Source organism: Corvus kubaryi, unplaced genomic scaffold (assembly GCF_017639235.1).
Source record: "Corvus kubaryi isolate FWS band 111438036 unplaced genomic scaffold, C.kubaryi_AGA036_p1.0 66, whole genome shotgun sequence".
Taxonomy (NCBI): Eukaryota; Metazoa; Chordata; class Aves; order Passeriformes; family Corvidae; genus Corvus; species Corvus kubaryi.
The window spans coordinates 8,868,861-8,888,919 of NW_024582054.1; the positions used below are offsets into that span (position 1 = coordinate 8,868,861).

General features: G+C 37.3%; 1 long non-coding RNA gene across 1 annotated transcript in view; it reads right to left on the bottom strand.

Annotated features, from left to right (window-relative positions):
- The window catches only part of LOC121673890, a 32,861-nt gene that overhangs the window by 7,395 nt on the left and 5,407 nt on the right, over positions 1-20,059 (bottom strand). Inside the window, exon 2 of the long non-coding RNA XR_006019353.1 lies at positions 5,068-5,158. This is a non-coding gene — a long non-coding RNA (uncharacterized LOC121673890). The remainder of the gene's footprint in view (positions 1-5,067; positions 5,159-20,059) is intronic.

Here is a 20,059-nt window from a genome sequence, read left to right on the forward strand (position 1 = left end):
TTTCTTTCTTTCTTTCTTTCTTTCTTTCTTTCTTTCTTTCTTTCTTTCTTTCTTTCTCTTTCTTTCTTTTTCTTTCCTCTTTCTCTTCTCCTTAATATATTTCCTTAAGTGTTATTTTTGTGCTTTTATATTACTATATGACAATACATAAAACCCAAGCAGCTGCATACCTGCTTTCCTTTGCAACCAAGTTGTTCTAAAATAAACATATATACATTTATAAAATAAATAAATATGTTTATAAAATAAACCTATCTACATTTATATACATATGTGTATATATATATATTTATAAACACCAATCATTCAGTGTTCTTTCACTCCAAGACACCCCAAGAAATCTATTAACAAGTACCTGGATTACTCTCACCTTCAGGTGCGGGTCGTAACACATATTTCTTGGACTGGATTGGAAAATCTGATTATCTTTCTTACACTAGAGTTGGTCTTGTGTCTCATTTCTGTTTTCTGGTATCATGTCACAACCTTCCCAAAAAGTGCCTCCAAGGAAGCCTCTCGGTGCAGCCAGCACACTTGCACACACACACTGGGTAGCCAGCTAAAACAGTCCGACGGTGAATGAGCAGGAAGAGTTTTCACATAGGGTTCTACAGGAGAGATTTAATGCATCTGCACTTGTGCAAGGTTTCAGAGAAGTCTCCGGGCTCAAGCCGTAGGGGGCCCAGGGTAAGGGAACTAATCGAGAAACTCTGAGGACGTATCAAGTAACAACGGTTGTCGTGGCCAATGGAGAAAGCCAGGGGAGCAGAACTGGGGTACATTAACATCACAGAACAAAGCATTCTGGGGGAAGCTTTTCAGTCACCATAAGCTGGAAAGGAACCTAGGACTTATCCCACCATAGGACTCCTGTCGTTCCTTGTCCAGCAGGCCCACCAGCCTCCACAGTCTTGAATGGCTTTTGATAATGAATGACAAATGAGGTTCTGAGTGAAGATGAGCTCTTTCATCTGCAGGTGCTTCTTTAAACTCAAACTTGAAGATTAGTCAGTATTAAGATGGCTTTGACTTTTCAGTACCAGAATACTATTTTCCGCTTCAGAATCCCTAGATGTTTGTCTTCTATCCAGCTGGGAACTAGATAACAAGTAAGCAGAACTGAAAGGGTTACCTGGCCACTCCTTACTCAAACACATCTTCAGACCTTAGATCTCCAACACAGCAGGGAATAACCTCAGATCAGCAGAAAGTGAAACTGGCTCATTGTGCTGTATCTTTTCTATCTTTACTGTCTCAGAATCTTGGTAACTATTTGCTAATTTAATTTGTTGTGACTAATACATTGTTCCAGTGTTTCCTGCTGTTATAGTCTGCAGGAGAATTTAGTTATAATGATGGCTAAACTCAACAGCAAATTTTAACAACAGGAATTATAGCACCATTATGCAGAAATGTCTAGCAAATTATGCAATTGTATCTATCACAATATAAATCTCTCTTTGTTTCTTTGAAACTGTTAGCCTTGGTGTCAGCCAAAATGTAATATTCACAAAGGCTTTTTTTTTTTTCTTTTTAAATCCTATGGGCATTTCAGAAGACTGTTAGCTGAAACTCTAGATCTGTATTAGCTCTGTTGATAGAAAAATTGTATTTGTTTACACAAACTGGGTGCTTATCACAAGTAACAAATAACACCCCAAATACGACTCAAATGTCTTAGAAAATATTACTAATAAGCATATATTCCAAATTGATTTATAAATGCATAAAAATACCAGATTAGCAAATATGAGGACATTTACAAAATGAGCAAAAGAAGTAGCAAATGCTCATCAGACATTGAAAGGCACAAACAGCTCTAACAAGCTTTCACTAAAAATGCATATGAATGCAAAAATAAAGAAAATAAAAGAATGTGGGTCTGTAATTTGATAACACTGCAAACATTTTATAGTGTGCTAAATAATTTGCCAAGCAAGTGACGCATGTTGCAAATAGCAAGAGACAAACTTCAAAAGCTTTTCCAGCCCTCTGCGTACAAAGCCTCCAAGTCTTTAACCAACTCCCTTCTCCCCACTTTCCCTAATTTCCTTATCCTAAACTATTTCACACTTTGCTAATCCCTACAGCTTGAATTCCCTGGGTTTCTTGTCAACCTCAAGTTCCTTCCACTGCCCTGTTCCACTTCCAGCTTCACCACTCCTTTCATCTTTTCAAATATTCTTACTGTAGGTCTTCAACAGAGTCTGCAATGACATTTCATAGGCTCCAAGAGGCAGGTGTTGAAAAGTTAAACTTTTTGGAGTTCTCATACTGCCATCCTCAAAATGCACTACATGTCCCACAGCACATGAGAGAATGGGTCTGGAGGAAGATAGAATGGCTGCATTCTTTCAATCAGATCCGCTCTGTCAACTTCTTCCCTTTTCTTCTTCATGTTTTATCACCATCTGGTGGCAGAACCTCAAAACACTGCTCTGAGACGTCATGGATCCTACAGAGCTCCCAGTGCTCTGAATTGGTTGGGAAATCACCAGCTGCATGTCATCCCTGACTTACTTGTGATTCTTCTGTTGCTGGCATAGATTGCAGATACAAGTAACATCATTTTCCAGAAGAACTATCAACATTTAATTCTATATTTTATCTAATCTATCACACTCCAATGAGGACCAGTTCTGTTCTTCTCAAAAAAAAAGCAGAATTAAAGGAATACAACCATGTATTAAACACCACAACCTTTGTTACAGTCTTCCAAGTTTTCCAGATTTACAGTATATGCTTGATCCCTAGCTGAACATGACTTGACTATCGTCTCTTCTTCCAACCGAATCTTTTTCAGTTACTAGCAGTATGAAAATATATGTGTGCAGAGGGGCAAAAATAAGAAAAACAAAAGGAGCTATGTTGTTTGAAGGATGGGAGATTTGTGACAGAAATAAAATTTATATTGTTGAAAGGAGATACATGAAGAAGAGATAGATTTTAAGATTAAGTAAGGATAGTTCAGTCTTGTTTTTATGGGTTTGTACCAGATGTGTGTGTGAGTAGCTGCTCAAATAACATATTTCCACAAAACAGTCTGTGTTTCAGTGCTGTGGGCCTTTGACTTCAATCACATTCCAGCTGGCTTTCCAGCACGGGGATCAATGTATGTTGAGAATCTCAGGTTACTTCCATGGTGGTGTTTAGACACTGTTTTTGTGTTTGCATTGGCTAGAAAATAGCAAGTGCAGCTGTTATCTGGGTAGTTGAAATCTAAACCTGTGAAACTATTTCTTCACAAATCTATGCATTCAACATTTTTGAAAAAAAAAGCCAGCAGATTTTATTAATTTCTTCACTAAGTTACATATTAGTACTACCTCCAAGGATCCATTATGGGCTCTTGCCTGCACTCAAAATAAAAACAAACATGTTTTCTTACAGAAATACCACACTTGTACTGTTTCCTGCTGAGACAATTATAAACTACCATAATGATTTATTGTAACAGTTGTAATTTCTAATTTAGATTAGAACTTTTTTTTTTTTTTAATATTATAACAATTATAAAGGTAATTCAAAGTTCTGATCTGGCAAAGATTCTGTTGCCTGAATTTAGGAAGATCAGTCATTATTTATTTATTAATTATTAAGCTCAGTCATTAGGAGCAAGACAGAGATATGGGGCTTTATCTGTGTCTGTGTATTTGCCTTTTAAATTACTTTAACTCTCTGGAAATTACTAAGCCTTGTAAACAACTATAAAAGCCATAGCAATCTCATTTCAAGAAACTTTATTTAAATCCATATACATAGTGTGCTAGAAACTGTAATATAGCCTATCTGTAGTCTCTGTCTATAAAGATTTGCCTCATGTCAAGTTTCTGCTCTGCCTTCAAAACTTGATAAATTGAGTGAGTAGAGAGAACACAAAATAAAGAAAATTGAGTCTTATAGGGTAGCAAATGTACAGTTAACAATATGAATAAAGAATAATATTTATCATAAATTTAAAATATGTGTTTGGAAAGAAAATACACATGACTTAACATGAAAATAACTCCTCATATGCTAGCCTGTATTGTGAATTAAAATTGAAACATGTAAGGTCTTGATTAGATAAGAGACATTAAAATTGTCATCCTCTGGTTTTTCCTGATGGTTGCTGAATTATTGGGTTTTTTTTCCAAAGAGGAGGGCATGTAATTATTGTACACAACTTTTCATTGCCTCTTTGAGATTTTCTGGATATGAATAACTTATTATTTAAAATTTCACATAATTGACACATTACTTCTGAGGAATTATATAAATTTCTCATTCCTTTTGAATTCTGTCATGTCTTTTTTTAAATTACAAAAATCAGCTTTTATACTGCATTATTATTTATCTATTTTTGTGTTTCAACCAGAGAAAGATAAGTACATTTCCTGAAGTAAGAAAATAATTCTTATTATTTATTGTAGTCTCATTTATTATTATCTGTAGACAAATCTAGCACTTTCTGAAGACCTCTCACAGACAATATAAAGGTAGGAAAATAAAACAGTATGAAAGACCCAACAAGACCGTGTAATTTTATGTAGTGTTGAAAAGTGAAGGCTGTCAAGCAGAGAAGATCTCAGTCTACAGATACTTTCTTCAAAATTAATGAAGGAAAGGAATTATCTTACATAGATGTAAAGAATAATTCTCCCCACTGAAGGAATCACTGGATGAAATTCTGTGGCCTGTATTACTCACGAGGTCAGAGTAAAAGTTTATCATAATGCCTTTCTGGTCTTAAGCCTGTAAATCAGACTACCTAAGGATGAGAATTCAAAGAGACAATTATACCTAAGGAGAAAAAACTTCAACTGAGATTTTTTAAATAAAGTTCTTAATAGTAAAAGTCTGGATATCCATGTTTTTTACAATCCCTATCCTCCTTCCTTACTAATATTCAAGTTGAAAGTAATTGCATGTCCCACCTTTAGCAACTTAGAATTACAAACCATCAAAAAAAGGTTAGATCTAGAGGTTAGCAAGTATATTGTATGAGTAACACTGCAGAATGCAAAGGTCAGACTAGGTGACCCAACGGACTTTTTCCTCTGCTTCTAATATCTGTGGATCACTGACCTGGCATTCTTCCAAAGACACTTCAACAATTCTTCGTTCTTTGCTTCTGTACGTGTAAGCCAAAGGGAAGGCAGTGATGTGACAGTCCAAACTATAGAGAGAAGAAATTTCAGAAATATTGTACATGTGGAAAGCAAAAATACATATTTAGGTTATAAATTGGGGGACAGCTTTATAAAAGTATTTTATTTGCCAAAAATGCATATATGTGCTTGTTGAGATTAATAGAAATAGGTAACTGGATACTATTGAAAATCTGCATCTTAATGTCTATAAATACTCCTGTTAATCCACTACTTCGAATTTGGGGTTTTCCCTGTATGAAGAACTGAGCCTCTCTGGATGGTTTTCAGGTAAAATAAAGTGAAATTCAAATGGATGAGTGAGTGCATGTGCATGCAACACTTTTGATTAGAGAAAAGAGCAATGTAGTGGGATTATATAAGTAATAGCTGTGCTTGACGTATTATTTTAAGTTCATGGATGTAATAGTGACAGCTAAGCAAGGAAATAAAATGTTGCTCTTAGGTACGTATCACTCTTCACAACAGCCACAGAAGCACAACCTAACTGATCTGAACACTTAGCAGTTTGCTGAAAGAAAGGAGTGAATTTAAGGGCTGTGGACAAGAACTCCAACACGCAATGTAATTGTGCAATGTGACGCACAAATATACTTCCTTCATGCCAAGAAGTACTGGTGCAGTGTAAAATACAACTTCCCAGCCTTCGATTGTTGCACACCTTTGTCGTGTGGTTGTCTCAGTCTTACAATCTCATCTGAAGTACAAGGCAGTCATTTTTTACCTGTGGTTGAGCACTTCATATGCAAAGCAGAGGAAATAGAGACATCTCCACAATCTCTCATTTTCAACAGCATAATCTCATGCTTCTCAAGATGCTTTTTAAAGGCTTGTTTTCAGGGTTCCTAAAAAATATTCTCTATTCACAGTTTCCTCTCAGCTTGATGTTCAAGTCTGCATTTGCCCTTTCCCATGCTGCCTGCACCAACAGCTATTAAACTTTCCTCTCAACAAAAGAGCTTGGTAGACAATTTTTTGCCTGAGGAAGTTGCATGTTCTTCCCTTTGGGTAACCTGCAATGCAGTGGGACACACTGCAGCCTGTACTTTTTCTGCTAGAACAGATTTTTTTACTGTAAATCTTTCCCTTTCTTCATGTAACTCTATCCATATCAGGGAATAAAAGTGGCTAGGAAGCATCTAGTCTGATATTTTGTTTTTTCCTGGCTGTTTGTAATGTCTGTCTGATTTTGTATTACATGTTGATAACATTCTTTAATAGGTGCTTTGCACAGTGGGATATAATACTTTACTATGTAAACTCAGTCTACTTTGAGACTTCAGTCTTTAAAAACTGTTCGATTTTTGCAAAACGTGTTATTTTGGGTTTTTAGCTGGGAACAAAATTGCAATAATTTGACCAGCAGATGTAAGTCCACTTACAGATCAGTAACTGGGTTTCTTTCAACTAAATTCTCTGAAAGGTCTCATCTTGTACATGTTCCAAGAGCTTTCTTAAAAAATACTAACTCCAGACACAAATCATAAGTTTATTTGGGATTTTGTTTAAAACATATCTGGAAATTATATCAACCTTTACAAAATAATAACATTGTAGGGAGCTTGTTTAGAAAGGGGGGAAATGACTTCACTGCTCCCTTGAGCCCTGGGGAAAATACCTTACAGCCACATTTCTCATTTCCCTGGGAAGGCTGTCCCTAGGTTATATTGTTCACCTTTGCAAAAAGACTAACCATCCCCTTACCCTTCTTGACTGAGACTGTGCCAAAAAACTCGTAGATACATTGCTTGTATCATGGTGATGGATAGGAAAAAAGAGGAAGCAAAATGTGTTTCTGCAGTGTAATGTTTAGCCTAGTGATCAGTGGTGGAAGAAAAAAACTAAGGTGTCAAGGTACATTTCTGATGCAACAAAACGTCTATGCTAGGAGCAAGAACCAGAATAAAGGCATCTCTGCTCCAGCATAAATAGGATCTTAGCTTATAGATCCCTGACTGTCCCTTCTTTATTTTCCACTTCAACATTTTTCACCAAAGTGCAAAGGTGACATATTAGTTTATTATCTTTCTCCATAGGTCTTGAGCTGAAAGCAAGTAAGCTGATCATGAGGATCAGACTGTGACACACATATTAAAAATCAAAATGATCATAAATCAAAATCAGTGTTTCCTTTGTCCCACTGCCTGCAAATATCCAGTGTAAGTTAAATTGCAGAGAATTAGTGGTCACTGCACCTAAATTTTGTTTCCCCTAAGTGGAAGCTTTCATCTTTCATTTTAAAATTTTCCCTTGTGATTGAGTGAACATAGATGACTTCTACACCTGCTGTGGAGGACTCTTCCGCATCACTGAAAAGGAAACCACCACCCGGTTTTCACACCAAGTGAGAATACTCTCTGTGGAGACATCTTTTATCATTGTCTTTCTGCCACAACATTTTTTCCTGTATTATTTAAGTTCTGACTGTATCAGGTCATCAGCTGTGTAGTCATTTGTCAAAATGCTGGCTTAAACTAGTCAAATACAAAAGATTACAGCCTCAGCGTTAGGGAATATCAGTGCAGGAAATCTGCTCAGTGCCACCTGTTCTCCTACAGCCATGTAGCTCCGTAATACACTATTGTCATTGCTAGTGGCAAGCCACAAGATTTTTACTGAATTTGCACTCCCTCAGAACGGGAGTTTGCCAGGCTTACTCTGTCCAAGCTTTCCTGACCTGTCTGCAGGTTTTGTTTTACCCAATGTCCTGGTTTCAGTGGGGGTAGAGCTAATTTTCTTCTTAACATCTGATACAATGCTGTGGTTTGGATTCAGTATGAGGATAATGTTGATAACACACTGATATTTAGTTGTTGTTAAGTAATGCTTACCCACAGTCAAGGACTTTTCAGTTTCCCATGCTCTGTCAGTTGAGGTACACAAGAAGCTGGGAGGGAGCATGGCCAGGATAGCTGACCCAAGCCAGCTAAAGGAATATTCCATAACACAGATTATGCGCACAATATAAACTGGGGAGAATTGGCCAGGAAGTGCTGATCGCTGCTTCAGTACAGGGTCAACATTGGTCAGGGGATGGTGAGCAATTGTATTGTGCATCACTTGCTCTTGAATTTCGCTCCTCTCTCTCCCTCTTCATTATCATTATTATTATCATGTTCTACCTTATTTCAAATATTAATTAAAATTTATTTCAAATATTAAACTATTCTTATTTCAACCCATGGGTTTTATGTGAGGTGGGGGAGAAGGAGTAGTGAGCAAGCAGCTGCAAGGTATTTAGTTGTCATCTGGGGTTACACGAAGACATTTGCTTTAGCAGAAACAGCAGTATTTTTAATTGTCTAGTCTCTATAGCTAATTTGTTTCATTTTTGTTTATTTTTGTATGATATCACCATAGCTTTACAAACCTAGCATAATAATGTAACATACAAAATACAAGCCTGCCATGTAGAGGTCTTAAGAGGCAAAGACTGAGAATGTGGTGTGGAAGAGAACAAGCATGGGAAGAAAAAGGAAGGGGCATAGACTGGCTCTGGAGGCTGCACTGTAAACAACTCCTCAGTAGTCCATTAAAGAAATGCAGACCTAGAGATGGCCAAAACTGAGCTTACTGGTAGCTAAGAATACAAAGAAATACTGTCTAAATCACATATAAAGTACCAAGTATAGTAAATTGTGATTAGCATGGATCTGCAGACCAACAAAGAACCAAGATGTACAAGCATGTTAGCTAAAATATGAAAAGGTACAAGTGAATCTTTGAGTGAAGAAGAAACCATCATCATGAACATCACACCCCTCAGAGATGGACTTCAGGTGCTGACAACACGTTGTTAACCTCCTCACCAGAATAAAAACACTGACATTATGACCAGAGGTGCAGCAGAAAGGTGAGTATGACATCAGGAACAGGATAAAAACTAAGCACATGTATAACAATTTTAACTATCCTATTATCCCTGCTTTTATTGTAATAGCTACATCTGGACTAACTATTATTCAATTCTTAAATTTGAGTTATCTAGAGCCTTTTTGGCTTTTTATATATCTATGCATATGCATACCTCAGATGCATTTTCTCTTTGCCCATGGAAAGAAATTTTGAGCATAACACCATGGTTTCTGAGAGTTTGGTTCTCACTGGGATCACTGCCATGAGTTACACTAGTTTACTGGGAAGAAATTCAAGTAAAACCAAGACAGCAAAACAAAAATCAAAATTATTTCCTATTACAAAAACAAAAAGTACAAATAAGTATTAAAATTCAGGCACAACAGCCCAAGACTGTTGAATTTGCACAGTAAATATTTTATTTCCTCCACTTTATATAAATCCTTCCATTCTCTTTTCAGTGGATACTTAAGTTTAAAAAATTCTTCGGTAAAACAATTCCACTTAACAATTTTGTTTATTTTGCTGCACCAGAATATCCTTACCTCAATGGCAGTCCCGTAAAATTGTGGGTTTGATACAAAACCAAGAGGGACTGAAGTTCTGAGAATTCTTCTGGAAATGTCAATGACAATGTAGTTGGAAGGACTTTATTCTGGGCCTAATGTTCTAGAAAGGAAATCCCCCCAAAAGTCCTCTGGTAATATTTATGTCACAACATGTGTGGCAGGACTGACGGAATGTAACGATCCTTAGACTATTTTAATCCTGCTGGGGACACTTCCATCACTGTGAGCTGAAATCCAAAAGTGATTAGGGTACTAGAAAGACATGCAGTGCCATCCCTCATTCTTTGTCAGAAAAGGGAAGCTTCATTTTAAGCAGCATTCCAGAAATTTTTGAATAAGGATGATGAAAACCCATGTAGCAGTTAAGTCCAGTCAACCCTGAAACCAGTATGGTAGCCTCACATTTCTCAGTCCCTGCTTACCAGAGGAGAAAAAAAAGAACACAAATCACAGATTTAAAATAATTCATAGTTGTAGAGAAAAATAAACCAACTTTTTTTTTTATTATTTAGTCTTTGCATCTTCAGTAGTCATTTACATGAACATAGCATGGCGTAAAATCACCCCAAATGCTGAGGGAAAAGAGAATTTTGAATTGTAGCCCTGTTTACTGATTTTGAATAAAATAAAAGTACATGACTGTCTCTGGAGAAGCAGTCAAATGCTTCGAAAGCACACACATATATTCAGATATATAGTGAGGAACTACCTATAATGTTAAGACTCTAGGGTAGGCTTCAAAGGAGTGCAGGTTCCCCATATAAACAGTAGAGAAATTAAAAAAAACACCCTGGTTCTTCTAAAGAGTGATTGAAAACATTTAAATTAAGTCTAGCTGCTGCTTTATTTGTGCACCTTTAATCACCTTTAAAAGGCGTATCACTGTCCTCCACAGAGGACATGGGTTACTGAGGTACCAAACGTAGGTATCGTGACAAACCTTGACTGTTGGTACTGAAAATAAATCTCTCATTCTTCCACCACAGTGTAAACAAATATTCAGTTCACTCTGGATGAGAAGAAATTGTAAGTAGCACTTGCATTTTTTCTGTCCTTTAAGCACACAAGATGGAGATGGAAAACGTTTATATATTCCCACCTTATATTATACAACGAACATTTAGCTGTTTCAAGCAGCAGAAGTGTATTATTTCCTTTGGAAGATGGCTACAACATAAAGGTTTTTGCAGAAAAGGAGATTTTAATTTCTGTTTTCCTATTTAAGATAATCCCAAGAGATGTTCCTTTTTATCATGAAAAGTAATTCCAGCAATATTTGTTGTGCTAATGAGCCTATATTTTCAGAACTATATTTGCATGTACTCAACCACCTGTATCACTTATGATTTAGAAAATTTAAGGTTTCACAATTTTTCCTTATAAATCAATTCCGTCTGCCCATTGAACAAGCCTATTTCTTTTCTTTTCTCCCATCTTAATAGAAGACAGTATTTTTCTTCTGTTATGGCATTTCCATCACTCTACCATTTGCTCAAAACACAGTGTTTCTATGAGCATTTTGGATTCCTCCCCATTTAGTTTTCTTATATAAACAGAAGTTGACTGCCTGTAAAATGCAGGAGGACCTGTAAGCTGGAGTGAGATATACATGGTGGAGCCTCTGGTTATAGTCAGTGTTTCTCATAACCTTTTACAGATCATACGGTATCTACATAATCAGATGAAAATCCTTTCAATAAAGTAAAGCAAAGTGCAAGAATCAGCCTTGGCCATAATACTCACTTTAAGCCAGCTCCCCTTACATCAGCTGTCTTGACATGCATGATCACAATACTTTCAGGTCTCCTGCTCCACACTGAGAGCCCTGTTTTTCTTCCAGTTTTTGCATAGTTACCATAGTACTTCCCCCTCCATCTTGCCCTACAGGACAAGGCACTGATACAGGCTACATTTAATTTTGCTCTCTAATGAACACTATTCATAAAGAGATGCCTATACCACTCAGCTAAGTAGTAATATGTAACAAATATGGTACATCAGGATTGCAATCTACAGTAGAGGGTACCAGATGGACAGCATATCAAGAATTACATTCAAGGATAGTACAGGAAATACTACATTCCCAGAGATAATTTCTTATAATGTTACCAGTATTAGAATATCCAGAATATTAATTTAGTCCTCTTTTCCATCATTCCATCATTATGTTATGGATGATCAAATGTTCGCAGTATGATACTTCATTAAATAATGCAGACTCATTTAAAGAAATATGGGGAGATTGCTGACAAAATTATTTCCAACACAAGATAGGACTATTCCTCTTTCTGCTACCAATATTTGCTTTAAAAAAAAAAAAAATCCCATTTCCTTATCAGCTCAGACTTTCACATGACTGAAATTAGCAGCATTAATCTTCTCTTCTGCAATAAAAAATGTGTATAAAAATTACACAGCAATACCTGTAATACCATACATTTTTCAATTCAAATGCTAAACTAGACTCTCACACTGCTGCTTGGACACATTACTCTAGCATGGCAAATTTGTCACTATAGGAAGAAAAACGCTTTTCTTTTGTTCCTTGACTCCTTTTTAAGTCAGTTGAAGATCACGTTATTTCTTCCCATTTTAAACACTGGGGGGAAAAGGGAAATGTAGGGTACAGGGAAATCAACAATTTTCTTTTTTTCTAAAGAGTGCATTAAAAGATTAGCAGCACACAGGAGGAATAGCATGATGCTGTAAAATAGCCTAGTGTCCTGTATTTAAAAATGAAAAAGATTAATACAAATTCATCCTATTAGGTTAGTTGCTTTTTCTTTCTCAGATACCAGCTGCTAGGATTTGCATAAAGTAGAAATTCACTTCTGCTTTGCCATATTATGGCATTCTGTGCCTAACAAAGGCTGCCTACGTTTTCCAGGTCTTTTTGCCCTTCAAGTAAACTGCAATAAGCAGGGGGAAGATGTGTACAAGGGCCCCGCATTAAAACACTGCTCTTCCTGAGACAGGAGGAGATTGCCATCTGCTGGTCTCTGGCCTCTACACGAAGTCAGGCAAAGGGTATTGAGTGAGGATCTCTGCAGTGACTTTTTTTAAAGCAGATAATATTTTTCTTCTCCCTGTTCTTCATAAGCATATATTTGCATAAACAAGTATGTATTTGAAAATAAAGTCAGGCTATGTGGTTACCTGCTCCAATCTAGCTGTGCAGGATGCTGATGTGATAGACGGCATGTGTCATCCATTTGATGTAAATTTCTGCCATTTCAAAGATAAGGCTAAATGGCCGTGGTATAATAGTACAGAGATTATAGGTATCGAGATTCTGATACATGTATGGACCACATCATACGACTCTGCCGAAATGTGATTCTTCTGAATGGCAAAAGAGTGCTGTTGTGTTAGTTGTTTTGGCAGAATATATTCAGCCCTGCCACCACAGCTGCCAGGTAACCTCCTGTTCTTGTGCAGTGATGCATTAAAACACCCATGACATCATGCTTCTGCATAACATATTCCTGCTCAAGCTCAGCTCTGTTTTGGGCATCGTGTCTTTCTTGCAGTGCTGTCAGGAAGGCATGGATGCCCAGTCCTTGTCTAGTTAAATTGCCCATGGAAATTAGGATAATGCTAAAATACCGCACTGCGAACAGGAGTAGCTGACACAGACACGCTCCATCTCACCAGCCACTGACCTCTCACGGGGTAAGCAGACAGACAGCAGCCCTTAAACTGGCATGACAATGGGCCATTGCAGTACTGTGGTCCTGCCTTGCTCCCGGCAGGGTTCCACACAGGCTGCACGAACACAGGCAGACACGCACACACTGCCCGTGCTAATGCAGCTCACTTCAGTTTTCTAGTCCAGTAGAAAAAAGCCTTGAGACAACACAAAAGGCTTTTAAACAGGAACATTGGAGAAGTATAGGTATAGATGATATAGAAACAGGAAAAAAATATTTTGTATTATGAGAATCTAAGGAAGCAGGGCACATGGATGGCTACACCTGGACACAGCACTTGACCACATTCTGCAGCACTACCAATAAATGCATGAGTCTGGAAATAGCTAACAGGACTAACACATCACTTCAACATGCCCAAGAACTTAACTCGGCCCCCCCTGCAATCCAGCATGCTTTCCTGGTTACCTGTGATGTCAGTAAAGAAGCTGCTGGGCAGAAAAACAGGCTGAGAGAACTGAAAACCAGAAATTATTTCTTGACCATTCCAGTAGTTTAGATGCAAGGCAGTTAATCACTAAATGCAGTACTCTCTGCATTACATTGCAGTTTGATAGGAGCATGAGCCTAAGACAGCATCAATACTCCTGCACCTTTAAATGATATGTGCATCTGTATAGCTGGAATTTCTGGTTTGGCATTTTTTTTCTATCTAGAGCAGTACCTTTTGAAAGAGTAGACTCTGAAGAAACAGACATTTCCATGCAAATGTTAAAGGAAATATTTCACTGATATGAGAAATTGCTTTAAGCAATTATTTTCCTTATTTTTCAGTCACTGAGGGAAAAATACAAGAAACTGAAATCCTGTTTAGAATGAAATTTCAATCTAGCTTCTATGATAGCTATGCTGCCTTCTCTTCCCGAACATATTGTTCACAAATCTTAATGCTACAATGCACCAGAATTCATGTTTGCAGTCAGTTCTCTATAACTATTTCATCTCTTTCCTAATCAGTATGCTGGATGACTGCATATTTAGTACAGATCCCTTACACTGATTCCTTCCTCCCAGATGAATTGTTTAACATTTTTCTACATTAAACTGCATTTTCTACCTGATTGTTCACTTAAATGATTCAAAATCTTCTGTGTTTTGGTTTGTTTCTTACCACCTGTTATATTTCTTTCAGAAAATAAAAGAAAAATAGAAAAGAATATAGAAAAAAATAGAAAAAGTATAGAAAAAATATAACTAAATCTAATAACTGTAACAATATATACTGTAAAATTCAGCTATTTCCATCATCTTCTGGTTTTTATCCATCCTTTTCCCTAGAATAAGGTCAGAATGCTTGTTTTCTTTAGAAACTTAAAAATACTTTGAATTAAATGTGTCTGTAATAATATCAAAGACAATTCTAAAATAATGTAGTCAGACATAAGTGAATGAATGAATATCTCTTGGGTTTGTAAACATGCATTTACAATCTAAAATAAAAAAGTAAGATCATCAAGGACCCATCTTTATGTAAATAATTTATAATTTTGGAATTTGTCTGGAAGAACAACATGGCATTATTTTAAAATGTACATCTGACCAGTTTTGCATATTTTAGTAACATTATAATATAGCAATACCTTTATGATCAATCTGATACAGGCCCAATAAGTCCTGCCCTGTCCTGATCCCACATGTAGTATATTTCAAACAGGTCTTCACAATTTATTCTAGAGGAAAGCAATTTATATTGTGGTGCATATTATCTGTTTAGGCTGAGATTTTATTAACTCATCTAATGCACTGTTCCTCTATCTGACTTTCAGTTGCAGCAATGCAAGCCTTGTTTCTACTACCCTCTCAATTTGCAGTAATAAGGAAGCTTTTTTTCACTTAGAATTCATTAATGGACAGAAAGAGAAAATTCTATCTACAATAGTCACACAAAAAATTAAGTAGTAAACTGCTTTATGGAAGATGTATAGCTCCACCAAACAGACCAAGACCTCTGCAGTCCTGTTTTCAAATGGCCTGCCAAATTTTTGTTTATCCAATTGTTGCAGCAGCTTTTTTAAATGTAGGTGGCATTCACTTCTTGCACCACAGGGCTCTTTGGCCTTCTTAAGATTTAATACAAATATTACGTGAGCGCTATCTTGGCCTTCTCCATGCACCTAAACAGCCTGTAACATGTTTTAATGAACCAATTGCCTTCATGCCTTTACAAAGGCATCTGGTTCTCTTTGAATCTTGCTGGTTTGATTTCTTGTCACAAAGCCTTCCCTATGGACATGTCATCACTGGCAAGTGTTGCAGGATGGAACAAGTTGTAATTTCTTATAATTATGCTCCCTGCTTTAGCCAGAATGGCATTTATATAAATCCCTCCTGCTAGACTTTATCCTGTCTTTCCAGAGTTCTTAGATCTATAGGCTGAATCAGGCTGAATACACGTGTCCTGCATGTTCCACTTCCTCCTGTGCAGCCTTGTAGAAAGATCATGGTATGGATCCCTGCTGTCTCTGTGGTCACTGTAACCAGAGGAGACCCCACTGTGCTCAGAAGTCTAACCACACATGACCCTCCTTCACACAGCAGTGCAGTAGCCGAGCAGTTTGCAGGCTGCTGCGTTTTTCAGTTTGTGCTAGTTCACAGAGGCATTATGGGATGTCTCTCTGACCATCGTGAGGCTCTTTTGAGATATTATCCACTGATCTCTACTGCAGCCCCTGTTACTGTAGCATCTCAACCTTTGCTGACTTTATCCCCACACTTCTCTAAGACTGGAAGAGTGACGGGAAGAGTGTAGGCACTAGGTACAAAGAGTGAAATAATTGTGCTGTCGCACAGAGGTCTCAGTCAGAACAAGGCAGGGCTTCAGATGTCCAGCATTTTAAACCAATATTCACGTCACTTCTTCCTATTTCTCAGCACTGTTTTCAGCACAAATCACAGAGTTCTACAAAGGACACACAAGGATTAGAAAACAAAATTAGAAAAACAGAGGGAAATACGTGCCTCTGTGTGAAAGTCATGGAGATTAGGTGTTGACTTGCATCTGAAGGACATAATTTCAGCTACTGTAAACTGGCCTGATATTATTGACATCACTGAAGCCACATTATTTACACCAGCTTACGAGCTAGCTCAGAAGACTCAGCAACTGAACATTTCCAGCCAAATAAAAAGGGGGCTTCCAGGAGACTGGTTGATGGCTTAAAAATAATGAGCAGGATCCACAAGGATCTAGGTAGTGATCTAGGGATCTAGGGCAAGACTGAGAGGCAAACTGGGCTGAAAACCATTTGCATTCAAAGACTGCTGTCACACCAAATGAGCTACCTAGTAATACAGACAGACTCCCCAGTGCTAATGAATTTAAACATAGCATGGATGCACTACCATCTATGGCTCCTTCCCTCCAAATCACCCAGATGAACTGCAGCTCAATAAAATGAAAGCAAACATTTCTGAATCTGAAGCTGCATCCAGTGTTCAGATTTTTATCATTTTTACCCTGAAGTTCATTGGAAACTGTGCCTATTGACTGTTTCTCTCAGAACAGGATTCTCCTGTCAGTCTTTTCACCTCACTCCTGCTCTGCTCTGCAAAACCAGTTTTGACATGCAGCAGCATGTTGGTGGAAAGAGAAAAAAAGAAGGAGACCTAACAAGAAATCATTTCCCTTTTGACCTGAAATTGTAAATCTTTGGAAGCATTCCAGCATGGTGTAAAGTTAATACTACAACAAATAGCATATCACAGCAGCAAATATAAAACACTATCTTTTTGTCTGTCTGTGCACTGAGTGGGCTGAGAGTTTTTATTTCATATTTCATTTACACCTTGCTGAGTGATGCCATAGAAATGGTAGAACTTTCATCTCCTCCCACTTATGCAGCAGCACAATATGTGTAAGAGCAGCAGCTCCCACACTGCTCACTGGAAGCTTGAGCCGGATGCAGATCACAGGTTCATTTCTATTTCTTCTACGCAACATTCTCAGATGCTAGAAGACATCTCTTATTTTCTTATTAAAGCTTGTTGCAGAAATAACATCTGAGTGAAAAACTACCTCAGAACTTTAATCATATAAATGAAAAACACTGAGCTTTTACTCAAAAGTTCTTCATAAGGAAAAATGGGAGACCAAATCAAAGTAAAATTTGTTTAGGAAAATGAAATGAAGAGGACAAGCATTTGGATATAAGACAGTCTCAAGCAAGCAGAAAGGGGTAAAGTTGCATATCTTTTGTTTATCAGTATTGGTTCACTGAAAATGTAGCAAACACCACATCTGAAAATCTAGAAACTTTCCAGAGGACTAAGAGAAAATTCATGCTAAACAAGGTCAGCCAGTACTGTTCAGAAAAAGATAACCTAGAGGACTTAAGTCATGAGCAAGCCCAAGAGTGCTGCAAGATGCTCAAGACCATCACTTTGGTAATAGTTTCAAAGATAGATGATAAATCAAAGTTTTTGAAAAGTCAGTGTTCTTAAGCCAAGCTGTACTTCAGTCTGAATTCTTCAGAAAGCAAGCAAAATGGCCCATGAGTTTAGTAATGAGCTCAGAATTTTCTTCATTCAAGATAATCAGTTTGAAATTTGTTAATGTTGGACGTTACTGAGTAGAGACACTTCTGCCAGATCGAAGGAGTTCCAGATTTGCCCACAGTCTGGTTCTTCCATCAGTATAGAAGCATTTCTCACAAGTTGCCAGAGAAAAGTTCATTAAGTAACCGTCCACAAGCAGTTTCACTGCTCACAAGCTTCACAAGAACTGAAGCTACATGTTATTTGAATAACTTACTCCCATATAGTGTCTACATGAAATATTCTTCAGCAAACCCTTCCCACTACCACTCTACTGTAGCAGAGGACCATTTCAAACACACATCAGTGATCCTTGTCTGTTGTGAGCAAGAGGGCTGACATACCTGCCTGTACATTACAGTGAAATTATGTTTGTAGAGATAAGTAGCAGAGATAGAAGCTCTATGAACATTTGGGGTATTCAAAAAATGTCATTCTCTCAAATACAGCGAAAATGAAAATCCCAGTGTCAGATTATCTATACACATAAAATTGTTACACTTTAGTTAGATTTATTTTTCTCTTTTAAACTTTTGTTTAGTCTAAATTAAATTTAAAAGACTTTTTTTAATTAAACACCCTCAAATTCCCTTAATTATAAAATTACAGGTATTTTGACTTTTAAATTTTTTTTTTCTAACAACTCCTTATATTGGGAAGTTTATCAACACTGAATCTGGACATAAAGATCTGGTCTCAATAAATAGTAGTTCAAGGGGAAAAAGAACCAGCCATTTGTCAGAATACTACCAGCTCAGTTTAGATATTAGCCACATAAGCAAATTTTGTTACTCTTCCAAATTATGGTTGAAGTATTTTTCCAAGCTATTGCAAAGTACTGTATTTAATAAATAACAGAATGAAGAAGGTTCAGAGGTTTTTTTCCCAGTCAAAAATACTGCACATTTAAGAGTCCCACATACTACAGGAGCCCTAAGTTTAGTTTTCAGAACATGGCATTCTAAAGATTAATGACTCCATTACAATGGTATCACGATCTTTTTCAGAATATAACCACAAAGTTTGTCAGTAGCATTCTGTCTTGCAGAGTTTCAGGGCCTTAACATGCGCAGCAATACTCCACTCTCAGCATGCTGCAGGGGCAGCCACAGTAGTTTCATATCTGCAGTGACAGGTATGTTACAGATCTCATAGCTGTGTTCCAAAAAACAGAGCCCAAGAGCTACTTTGATAGACAGACCTTGAGTCTGGCCTGTAAAAGACCACTGCTGCACTTCAAGACACATGCATGGCAATACCCTGAAACTTGACTTGCCTAAATCAAAGCCAGATTGCTGACAAATCTTGCACAGAACCAACAGAAGTACATTGCATATTAGTGCAACTTTGAGAGACTGATATATCTTGTGTCTAGATGTAATTCTAAAGCCTAAAAAGAGTCATCAGAATTCCTACCACAAAGATCAGAGAAATTCTGATATATACCCCAGGGATTTGAAAGCAGAAGTTGCTGCTCAGGTAATATGGACTTCACCTCCAGGAAAGTTAAGGATTCCACACCACTCAGGCACTGTCCTACCAAATCCCACCTCGACTGGCTCTCACTTGAGCACACAGAACATCTGGCAATTAAAGAAGCAACTACCCCATAAGAATAATTGGGAGCTGGTCATGTTCCCACTACCAGAACAGACTGGGAAAGGAATTGTACATGACAGGGGGGTGGGAACTAGATGATCTTTAATGTTCCTTCCAACACAAACCATTCTATGATTCGATGATGATGATGCCAGTCTGAGATGAGGAGGCTGGCAAAGACAATAAACTTAAGTCACTAAGTCAACCAAACCAGAAGAACATATGTAAAGAAGCAAAGGGAAGAATATCTATGGAAAACACCATCAAACATTTAAATGGCTAACTGATGTGGAAAATAACTGGTATACTCCTAGCATTCATTAGACTTTATTGAAATATTGATCACAGCAAGCCTTTTAGAGTTTGATATTTTTAGGCAGAAAGAGTTGACAAAAGCTTTGGAAAATAGCAGCTTAAGGACCCTGAATTAGATGTACTGAGTGCAAATTCCTTTAACTCTGTCAGATGCTTAAGGCCAGAGTCAAATGCTCAATTGAATGGCCAGAGGCTTTAGGCTATTGAATTTACACAAAAATTGAAAGTGAACATACCAAAGTTGTTTCTGACTTTCAAATCCTCCAATCTGGACATTTGTACACTACTACAAAAGCACTTGGAAAGGTATTAGCTGATATTCCTGATG